This window comes from Canis lupus, chromosome 10, assembly GCF_011100685.1.
Source record: "Canis lupus familiaris isolate Mischka breed German Shepherd chromosome 10, alternate assembly UU_Cfam_GSD_1.0, whole genome shotgun sequence".
Lineage (NCBI taxonomy): Eukaryota > Metazoa > Chordata > Mammalia > Carnivora > Canidae > Canis > Canis lupus.
Window position 1 is genome coordinate 39,888,538 of NC_049231.1, and position 10,209 is coordinate 39,898,746.

Here is a 10,209-nt window from a genome sequence, read left to right on the forward strand (position 1 = left end):
GAAAATGGCTTTTACCCACTCTTGATTATAATCTCCTGTCTGTTTCATTTGCACTCTTACCTATCCAGCTCAGCGCAGCAGACGTGGGCCACATGTGAGTATTTGAATTTCGGTTATTTAAAATTGAGTATAATATAAAATTCCATTTTTTAGTAGCATTTAAGTGCCCAACAGCTACCTTTGTCTTTTGGCTATCATACAAGACATAGATAAAACATTTCCATGGTTCTATTGGCCAAAGCTGCACTAGAGTTTTAATTTCTTCTTTCAGATTTTATTTATTTATTCATTGAAGAGAGAGGGGGGCGGGGAAAGCAGGTTCCATGTAGGGAGCCTGATGTGGGACTCGATCCCAGGACTCCAGGACCACACCTTGGGCCAAAGGCAGGAGCTAAACTGAGCCACTCAGGCATTCCTAGATTTTTAATTTAAAGATTGGAGAAATTTCACATCCTACTTAAATTATGAAGTAATTCTTTCCCTTCAGAATGAAAATAAATTTTTTTTTGCTATTTATTACTACTTAGGCATTGCTATATTCCTATACCTCTAGGCAGCAAGAGGAAACACATTCTTGATTTTTCCTAGTGTTAACTCCTCAGAGTTTATTTTTGCTTTTTGCTTTTTCTTTTATTTTCATTGATCTCAAGATTTATTGATGTTTCTGATATTCAGAAATGGTAGAATTTTAAAATTGTGGATTACTTAAATTATACAGACATATCCCTTGTTTGTAGAAATAAACTATTTAAAATACATGGTGTAATTTACAGCTTTTTGGAATCATGAAATGGTTCGGTAGGTTTAACCCTTCTAGGCATAACAATGTAAGATCAGGACAAAAAGTAAACACATACGGAAAATCCAAACAATTTGCAGTTCTCTTTGAGAGACACAAAGCAGGCAGAGACTAGTGGAGAGGGGTCTGACTTTGAAAGGTGGATTACAACAGGTGAGATTGGAAGTTTGTGATCTTTTTGAGGACATTCCCTTATTGGAATATGGTTCTGATTGCCTTGTTGGCTTGAGATTTCAGGAGACGGTTTGGCGGCTGGTCAAGCAGCCAAAAAGTTAGAGGATAAATCCTTGTGGGTGAGAGCTACAAAGGAGGTGAATTCCAAATTTGTATAAAAACTTTTTCTAGATCCTTAGATTCCTAGCAAACAACATATAGTGGGAAGCCTTGTGAATACAACAGTAAAGCATCAGTGGAAACTGAAATAATTAAGCAGAGATTTTAGCTGCTGAGTACCACATGGGAGATAGTTTACAGCCTGAGTCCAGCTAGATTAACAGCCTGCTATTGCAAAAGTCATTCTTTAGAGGATCATTACGGAATCCAGAGCCTCAATAACATACTATTTTTAACGTCCAGTATCAAAATTTTAAAAATCACTATATGTGCAATGAGACAAGAAGATATGACCCACATCAGGAAAAACAAAGTCAGTCAATGGAAAGTCACCTTGAAGTAATTCAATGTTATAATTAGCAGACAAAGGCTTTAAAATAGCTATTATAAGTAACTGAGGGCATAAAGGCAAATACACACATAATAAATTAAGATGTATGGAATACTGATAGAGAAATAGAAACTTTGCAGAGTAACTAAATGGAAATCGTGGAATTGTAAAGTATAGTTACAGAGAAAATAAATCACAGGATGGGTTTAAGGGCTGGTTGAATAAGAGTAAAGGAAAAGTTGGTGACCTTGAAGATCCATCAATAGAAATTATCCAACCAAAAAATAGAGAAAAACATGACTGAAAGAAAATGATCACAGCCTGAGAGGTCTGTGGGACCATATTAAGTATTCTAACAGGTGTCATTGGAGTCTCAGAGGAAAGGGCAAACAGAATGAACAGAAAATATATTTTAAAAAATAATGGCCAAAATCTTCCCAAATTTGGTGCAACACCAAAGAATCTCAGTGAATCCCAAAGATAGAAAGAAAGTCAAACCCAGACATATTGGAGGCAAAGAAGGTAAAAAACAAAGATCAAGAGAAAATGATGGAATCAGATGGAGAAGAACAACATATAACATAAAGGAAGAAATGATAAAAATAATTACTGACTTCTCATCAGAAAAAATGAAGGCCAAAACTCAAACAAAGCAAACTCAATACAAATGAACCATATCTTTAAAATGATGAAAGAAAAAAAAACATGTCAGTCAAAATTCTATGATCAGTGAACTTATCCTTCAAAATGGAAGATGAAATAAAACGTTTTGAGTTAAAGAAGTTGAGAGAATTTATTACCAGCAGAAGTACATTGCAAGGAAAGCTCCAGGACATTCCTCAGGCCAAAGGGGAAAACCAGAAGGAAGGAGGACCACTAAAAACCACAAGTAGGTGGGAAACATAGGAGATTATATATGTAGATTTATTTTCTTCTCTTAATTTTATGTGAGATATAGGTCTATTCAAAGCAATAGTCCTAACTTGGCGGAGGGCTTTATAGTGGTTGTTGAAATAATTGATATGATAGCAATAGCAAAGGGAGGTAAATGACATGATACTTTTGCAAGGTTCTTATATTTTATTCAAAATAGTACAGTATTAACTCAGGGTGAACTTTTTAACTTAAAGAGACACATTGAAATTCCTAGATTATCCACTAAAAATGCAAAGGAACATAGATTAAAAATCCAGGAGAAGGATTAAAATGAAATACTAGAAATATTCAGTTATTTTAAAAGAAGACAGGAAAGGAGAGAGAAACCAAATGAGATAAATATCAACAAAGAGCAAAATCACAAACCTAAAAACAACCATATCTATGACTACATTAAGTATAAATGAATAAAATACTACAATTAAAAGGGAGAGATTGTAGGGTTTGCTAAAATAAAAAAGCAATACCCTACTGTATGTTGTCTACAAGAGACACACTTAAAATGCAAAGACACAAATGAATTTAAAGCTAAAAGAATAGAAAAAGGCATATTGTGCAAATGTTAATTGTAAGAATCTGGCATGTGTACGTTAAAACCAAACTCGACTTTAAGAAAAGGAATGTTTGCAGAGGTAAAGAGACATTTGAACCACAATGAAAGGGTCAGTACATCTGGATGACATAATTATATTATGTCCTGAATTATTACTATGTACATGATTATTAATACACTTAATAATGTACACATAATAATCATGATGTCGCAAAAATAGAGCCTCAGAATAAAAGCTCTCAGAACTAAAAGGAAATATAAATCATTACAATCATATTGGCAGATGTAATACTCCCTTCTACTGCAATCAGTCATTTTCTAGAACTAGAAAAATCAGTAAAGGTATATATAAAAGATAGGAATAATGCCATCAACAACCTTGATCTAATTGACATTTATAGAACACAGCTCTCAACAACTGCAGAATACACAGTCTTTTCAGGCATGTGTAGAATGTTCAACAAGGTTGGTCATCTGTTAGACCATAAAACAAATCTCAAATTTCAAAAGTGTGACATCTTAAAAAAAAATATGTTCTCTGAAGAAAAAAAGGGGGGAATTAAATTAAAATACATGGTTCAACTTCTTCTGAAAATCAGTTTCACATTTTTACAGAGCGAAGATTATAATATTCAGACAGAATTCACTAACGCATTTTAATACTTCTATAAATAAAATTATGATGATTTGAAGTTAGGATTTCAACATAGAAATTTTAGAAGCAGAGGAACACATCAGACTTAGTGCTGAAACTGAAAAGTAAGTTGTCAGTAGAACAAGATAGCTCAACATAGATTCACTGGACAGAAAAGTAGGCTTGATATTGCTCTAAAATGTTATAAGTAGCTAGTGCCAATTAAATCTGTCTACATTAAAAATATATATGATACTCCTACATTTGGATTGAGATATAAAGTGAAAAGTTTTTTGCAAGATAATTTGTCAGTATGTTTCATAAGTCTTGGAACAGATCCTGTTATGCCACTTTTCAAAAAAATATTGCCTGAAATGTTCTGATTTGTATGACCAAAAATATCCAGTACAGTGTTATTGATATGTTAGTCTTATTATAGAATATTATTTTAGTTTTATTATAGAATATTATTCACGCAGGAATAAGCTCATATAATATATTGCTAAGCAACACAATCAGATTATATAAAAAGTATGCATAGAATGATACAATTCTATAAAAATTACATATTTATAATGCATTAGAAAAATTATGAAAGAATAAATATCAGGTAATTGATAGTATTTTCACTAGAAAGTGTCTTCTTTTGTGCTTTCTTTTCACAAAATGTTCTTTAAAAATACGCAATATTATACTTTATCAAAATTATGGCCTAATTGTTTTCTCAACATCATGACTAACATACAATGACTACACATTGAGTCTTAGTGCTTTGTGTATGTCATATCATTATTCTTCCCAGTGATAAATATTTCCATTGTATAGATGAGGAAAATGAGACAGATTGAGTGATATGCTCAAATGTGTGCAGGTGGCATGTGGTCAGGCTGAGATGTGGTCCCAAGAAGACCAACTCCAGAGCAAGAGGAAAAGCTACTAAAAGAGAAAACTGCTCAATAACAAGATCATGTTCTCTCAGTAGGCCAGCAAAGAAAAGTAAATGCAAAGTGTTGAGCCAATGGGGATACCTGTTGGGCTTCAGGTCTGAAAGTATGTGGGGTTGGACAGAATTTTGCTACTGGGAGTAATAGGGCCCAAAGATACTTCAAAGAATTCAGAGGCAGGACATTGGGATTATTGTTTTAAAACAGGTCTAGAGCAGAGCTCCCAGGTTGGTGAAAGATGGGAGAAACCTGTCCCTGCCACCGGTATGATCAGGGACTATATCCTGTGTGAACCTGTGTGAACCTGTGTGTACAGAAAGGAGGATGACATAGATACCGTTTTGTCATCAGGAATTGAGCAAATTGTTCCTTGAATGTGTGTTGTCGGCATCCCTGCAAAGCAAGAAACTGCTGTGACCCCGTCACCACTGGTTCTGGAGTCAAGACTCTTGGGATGTGGAAGAGTGACTACAAAGGGGTCCACACAGGGAAAAGCACAGAAAGAGAGATAAATGTGCCCAACAAAATGAAACGTTTCACAAATGAGCCTGCAGAGCAAAATTTCAAAGGGTGTTGAAGACTTCCAATGCTGAGAAAGAGAGCCAAAATGTCAAGAATGCACTATAGACAAAATCAAAATAATAGAAAATTTGGAAAATGACTTTAAATATGCTTAGGAATCATCAGTGAGATAAATGAAGGAACAGCACCTGTAACAAGAATAACAAATGACAAAAGACTGGAGCATAAAATAACAAGTGGGAAATCTTGGAAATAAAAAAAATAGTAATTCATATAAAATACAAAAATGACCAGGTGAATTCTAGACTGGATACAATCACACTGGAATTAGAAAAATCAGAGAGAGTACTGAAGACTTCACCTAGAATATGCCTGTCTGTCTCTTTCTTATCTATCTTTATATTTGTATATGGATAAATAGATATTCTTTCTATATATATATTTTTAAAAGATACAAAGCTATATACCCAAAGTTACAAAGTTCTAGTTATGAGAAGTTAGTGCTGGAGGTGAAAGTACAGCACAATGACTATAGTTAATCATACTGTATTGCATATGTGAAAATGGCTAAGGGAGTAGATCTTAAAAGTCCTCATCATAAGAAAAAAGTTTATAACTATGTGAGGAGACAGATGGCAACTAGACTTATCGTGGTGATCATTTCACAATACACACATATACAAAGTCATTATATTGTACACCTAAACCTAATACAATGTTTATGTCAACTGTATCTGCATAAAATATTTCATGAAGAAATACTGTATAAAATTGTAAACTTAAACACTTAAAGCAGGTAAGTCAAAGAGCCATGACATAGGTCTAATAAGACTCTAATAGAAAGAAATAATGGAGAAGTAATAGTGGATGAAGTAATTGCTGAAAATTTCCCAACATCGATTCAAGATATAGGTTCTTATATTAAAAATTCCTTTCAAATAAAGAATCAAAAACAGAAAAAAGAGTAAAAAGAAATCCACATTTAGATATTTCATAGTGTGACAGCATAATATAAAAGAGCCCACCAGAAAGAAAAGATAGGTTATACAAAAGTCTTTGATGGCAGACATCTCACGTGTAGTAAATCATACCGGAAGACAATGGATAAATATATTTAGGGCCATCCACCTTAACTTCTATACCCAACTAACTTATTATTCATTAAATAATATTTTTTCTTTTAAAAAATTTCAGAAATATGAAGACAGAGTTTGCTACTTCCAGGCCACACTGAAAGAATTCCTGATGAAGTATTTCAGTGAGGAGAAAAAGAAATATAGAGTGGAATAGAAAAGGAATAGTAAAACTGATAACATGGGGCACCTGGGTGACTCAGTGGTTGAGCATCTGCCTTTGGCTCAGGTTGTGATCCAGGGTCCTGAGATTGAGTTCTGCATCGGGCTCTCCACAGGGAGCCTGCTTCTCCCTCTGCCTATGTCTCTGTCTCTCTCTCTGTGTCTTTCATGAATAAATAAATAAAATCTTAAAAAAAACCCAAACTGATACCACATTTGAATGTAACAAAATACACACACTCTTTTTCTTTTGTTCTTAAGAATAAAACAAGAACTGTTCAACACCAACAATAAGACAGAGAGGGTGGTGATACAGAGAGAAAGTGAAACAGAAAGATGGACAGAGAGGATTGAGGAGTGAAGGGTATTGCTCAGGGCATAATGTGAGCCCTTGTGCTTTTCAGAAGCAGAGCAGAGGCACCGGGTAACCATAAGATCTTGTGATAAACATTTTTAGTTAATTTCCCAAGGTAAATGGAGAAAAGAAGTATAGAAAAGTTCATCAAACAATCAGAAATCAGGATTGGAAATAAAGGGAAAAAAGGTATAATGAAAAAAAATTGCAGTGAAGCCAGTCCCAAATATATCCATAATTGTAGGAAATGTTTGTAGATTAAACACCTTTATTACAAGATTGGCACTAGCATAGTGAAATTTTTAAAAAAGTATAGCTGTATTCTGTTTAAATGAAACAAAATCACACTGAAGTATCAAAAATAAGGAATGGAAGTAGATCTCATAACTTTAAATGTTGGTATAGCAACATTAATACCAAGCAAAAAAAAAAAAAAAGTTCATGGCCAAATTCATTGTTCTGGTTAAGGAATGATAATGCATGATTTTGATGAATAAGGAAGCACTCTGCCCAGGTCAGCATACATGTATTTTTAGAATTTGGAATAACATCACATCCCACCCTCCCTAGAGCACACCCCTAACGTCAGGGCATTTTATGAGAGTTTTTTTTTTTTTCCTTCTGAAATCCCTGCTATTTTCATGTTTAATTTCTATGAGTTGAAAGAAGAAGTGATTCTGTTTCCAATTTTATTTTTTATTCTTGCTGCAGTTTTTTCTCGCCTAGTTGTAGGCACAGTAGAGAAAGTGATGAAAAGCATGTACAAGGGAAATGAAAAATGAACAAAATACATAAAAGTACTCGCTGAGGTGGAAGAGGCAAGTCATTATGTGAGAAGACAAGGCAATTAACTGCAAGGTGCATGGCCGCAGAGATGCAAGGAGTGAGGCTGCTCAGGAGTAAGGGTCTTGGCTTGGGAGAGGGGCCTCCACTGGAAGGCCAGGAAGCCTTGTGGTATGGAGGTTGCCCCACCAAAGTTACCATCCTCCTTGCAGAAACACTGAGACAGAGACCAGACTCAATGCTTTTATCTTGCCCAGGATGGAAAAGGAAACCAAGACCTGGTTAAAAAATGGCTTCATTTTGGGGCACCTGGGTGGCTCAGTCAGATGGGCATTGGACTCTTGGTTTGGGGTCAGGGTCTTAGGATGGTGAGATCCTGTATGGAGTGGTGCTGAGACTGCGTCAGATTCTGTCTCTCTCTCCCTCTGTCCCTCCTCAACCTCACGGGGAGTCTTCTCTCTCTCACAAAAAAAAAAAAAAAAAAAAAAAAGGCTTCATTTTAAAATCTGGAATGTGGGTGTAAATCTTTTAGAAGAAGGTTAGAGAAATTTTTCCAGTGTTGTAAAAAGGATGTGAACTGAAGCCCTTCATGGGACCTCAGGAGGTTCTGGGCTTCAACCAAAAGGAACAGGGTTTGGTTGTCAAATAGTATTAAACCCAAATGGAAAGATACATGGGGGTGACTTTGTAAGTCCTTTCAAATTTAAAGAAGCATCAAATTCAATCTGAAGCATCACAGCAGATGTGCACCAGACAGGGAATGATTATTAATATTTGAAAGACATACTTGCTTGCAAAAGTTTAAAAAATAGAAGGTAGTTCTTGTTCGGCCTTGTGTGGATTTTTGGTCAAGTTGGGGAATAACTCCATGGCCTCTTTGCATCCTATTTCTTCCATTCCTGGAATTTATAAACACTCAGTGATTGGAATTAGAGTTCTCCTTTAAGTCTATTTTATGCTTCTTCCTTCTTCCTTGAGTTTCTGTCCAGATACTTCCAGAAGAATCCCAGGCATCTTTGGAGAGTGTGAGTTGGAGGAGAGTTTGTCCACTGGATATAGTGGAGATGCCATCACCAACATGTAAATACGATTCATGCATCTGCAGGCACCCCAGAGGCCACTGGTCAGACCACCATTTCCCGAAGCCCAGGTAAAAATATTTCCTTTACTATACAGCCCTAGAGGGAGAGGAGAAACCCAAAACACAGCTTGCTTTCCATAGAGCCATTTCATTTGAAATAGTCAGTTTTATATTACTGCTTAGCCATGAGAGTGTTTCTGTGTCACTCTCCATTACTGTACATTTAATAAAGAAAAATGTGTGCTTTTGAAAACGCCATGTCACATATGTGAAGTATTTTTTAATAAAAGTCTCTATGTCTTCCAACAATTAATGACCTATTTGTTAGTGACAATTAGATATAGTTTAATATAGCTTCTCTTTTGTGTGATAATTAGACATGTATTTTTTTCAAAGATTTTATTTGTTTATTTGTGAGAGAGAAAGAGAGAGTACATGAGTTGGGGGAGATGCAGAGGGAGAGGGAGAGAGAGAGAATCTTAAGCTGACTCCATACTGAGCAGGGAGCCTTACTTGGGGCTTGATCCCATGATCCTGAGATCATGACCTGAGCTGAAATCGAGTCAGAAGTTTAACCAACTGAGACACCCAGGCACCCATATATATATTTTAAAGTACCTTTCTTGAAGGAATAGGAAGAAATTTACTCTTGTCTGGGACAAAATGGGACAGTGCAAATATTTGCTATAAATTAAGTAAATGGAATTCAAGTGACTTGAGTTTGGAGATTACTGAGAAATTCCTTTTTTTTTTTTAATTTTTATTTATTCATGATAGTCACAGAGAGAGAGAGAGAGAGAGAGAGGCAGAGACACAGGCAGAGGGAGAAGCAGGCTCCATGCAGAGAGCCCGACGTGGGACTCGATCCAGGATCTCCGGGATCACGCCCTGGGCTGCAGGCGGCGCTAAACCGCTGGGCCACTGGGGCTGCCCTGTAGGATACTTTAGATGGTAAATATATATTTGCATTTTGACCTTGTGATCAATTCCTAAACTTTACCAGCTATTTTAGTTTTTTTTTTTTTTTTTTAGGCAGCTGCTGCCTGGGAATAACCCTTTTTATAGCTTTCAGATACTGCAGCATCTATAAATAGCCTTAGCATTACATTAGGTAAGAGAGAGTCCAATACTCTATTGCATGAGCATTGTGGAATTTTGAATTTTGAATTAAAAAGTAGTTTAAATGGCATTTTAGTTTTAGTAGTGAAATTAAAAGCAAGACACAAATCACAGAAGAGGGACAAACAGATGTTTCTCTGATAGTTAGATTCCTTAGAAAATTGACTATAAATTCAGGAAGATAATTATTAACACTGGATTATATAATCAGTCTGATTTGGCTGGTTATCTACAAAGTCATTAAAAAGTGTCAGAAGAATCAAATGTATATTGTATACCCAGCAGAAGCTGCTGTTGGTCTTCATTGAAATCCTTTCCGCATATCCTTTTTGTATAACTTAATTAGCAAAGTTAAAATTAAGATGAGACTCCAGTGTGTTTAGATGAAACAATTTCTATGAGAGGACACTTCATTAAAACATTTTAATAATGCAGTAAACTCTTGGTTATCAAAGAAATCTCTTAAAATTATCTTTTCCAATAAATGTGATTATTCAATCTAAAATATTTGTGCTGTTCAAGAA

At 35.3% G+C, this 10,209-nt stretch overlaps 1 long non-coding RNA gene across 3 annotated transcripts in view; it reads left to right on the forward strand.

Moving 5' to 3' along the window:
- LOC111097698 overlaps positions 1-9,403 on the forward strand; it is a 57,749-nt gene extending 48,346 nt beyond the window's left edge. For 2 of the 3 annotated variants that reach the window (XR_005365758.1, XR_005365757.1), the window contains exons 5-7: positions 69-94; positions 8,464-8,635; positions 9,344-9,403. This is a non-coding gene — a long non-coding RNA (uncharacterized LOC111097698). The remainder of the gene's footprint in view (positions 1-68; positions 95-8,463; positions 8,636-9,343) is intronic. The other variant, XR_005365759.1, reaches the window with a different exon arrangement.
- Positions 9,404-10,209: the final 806 nt, after the last annotated feature.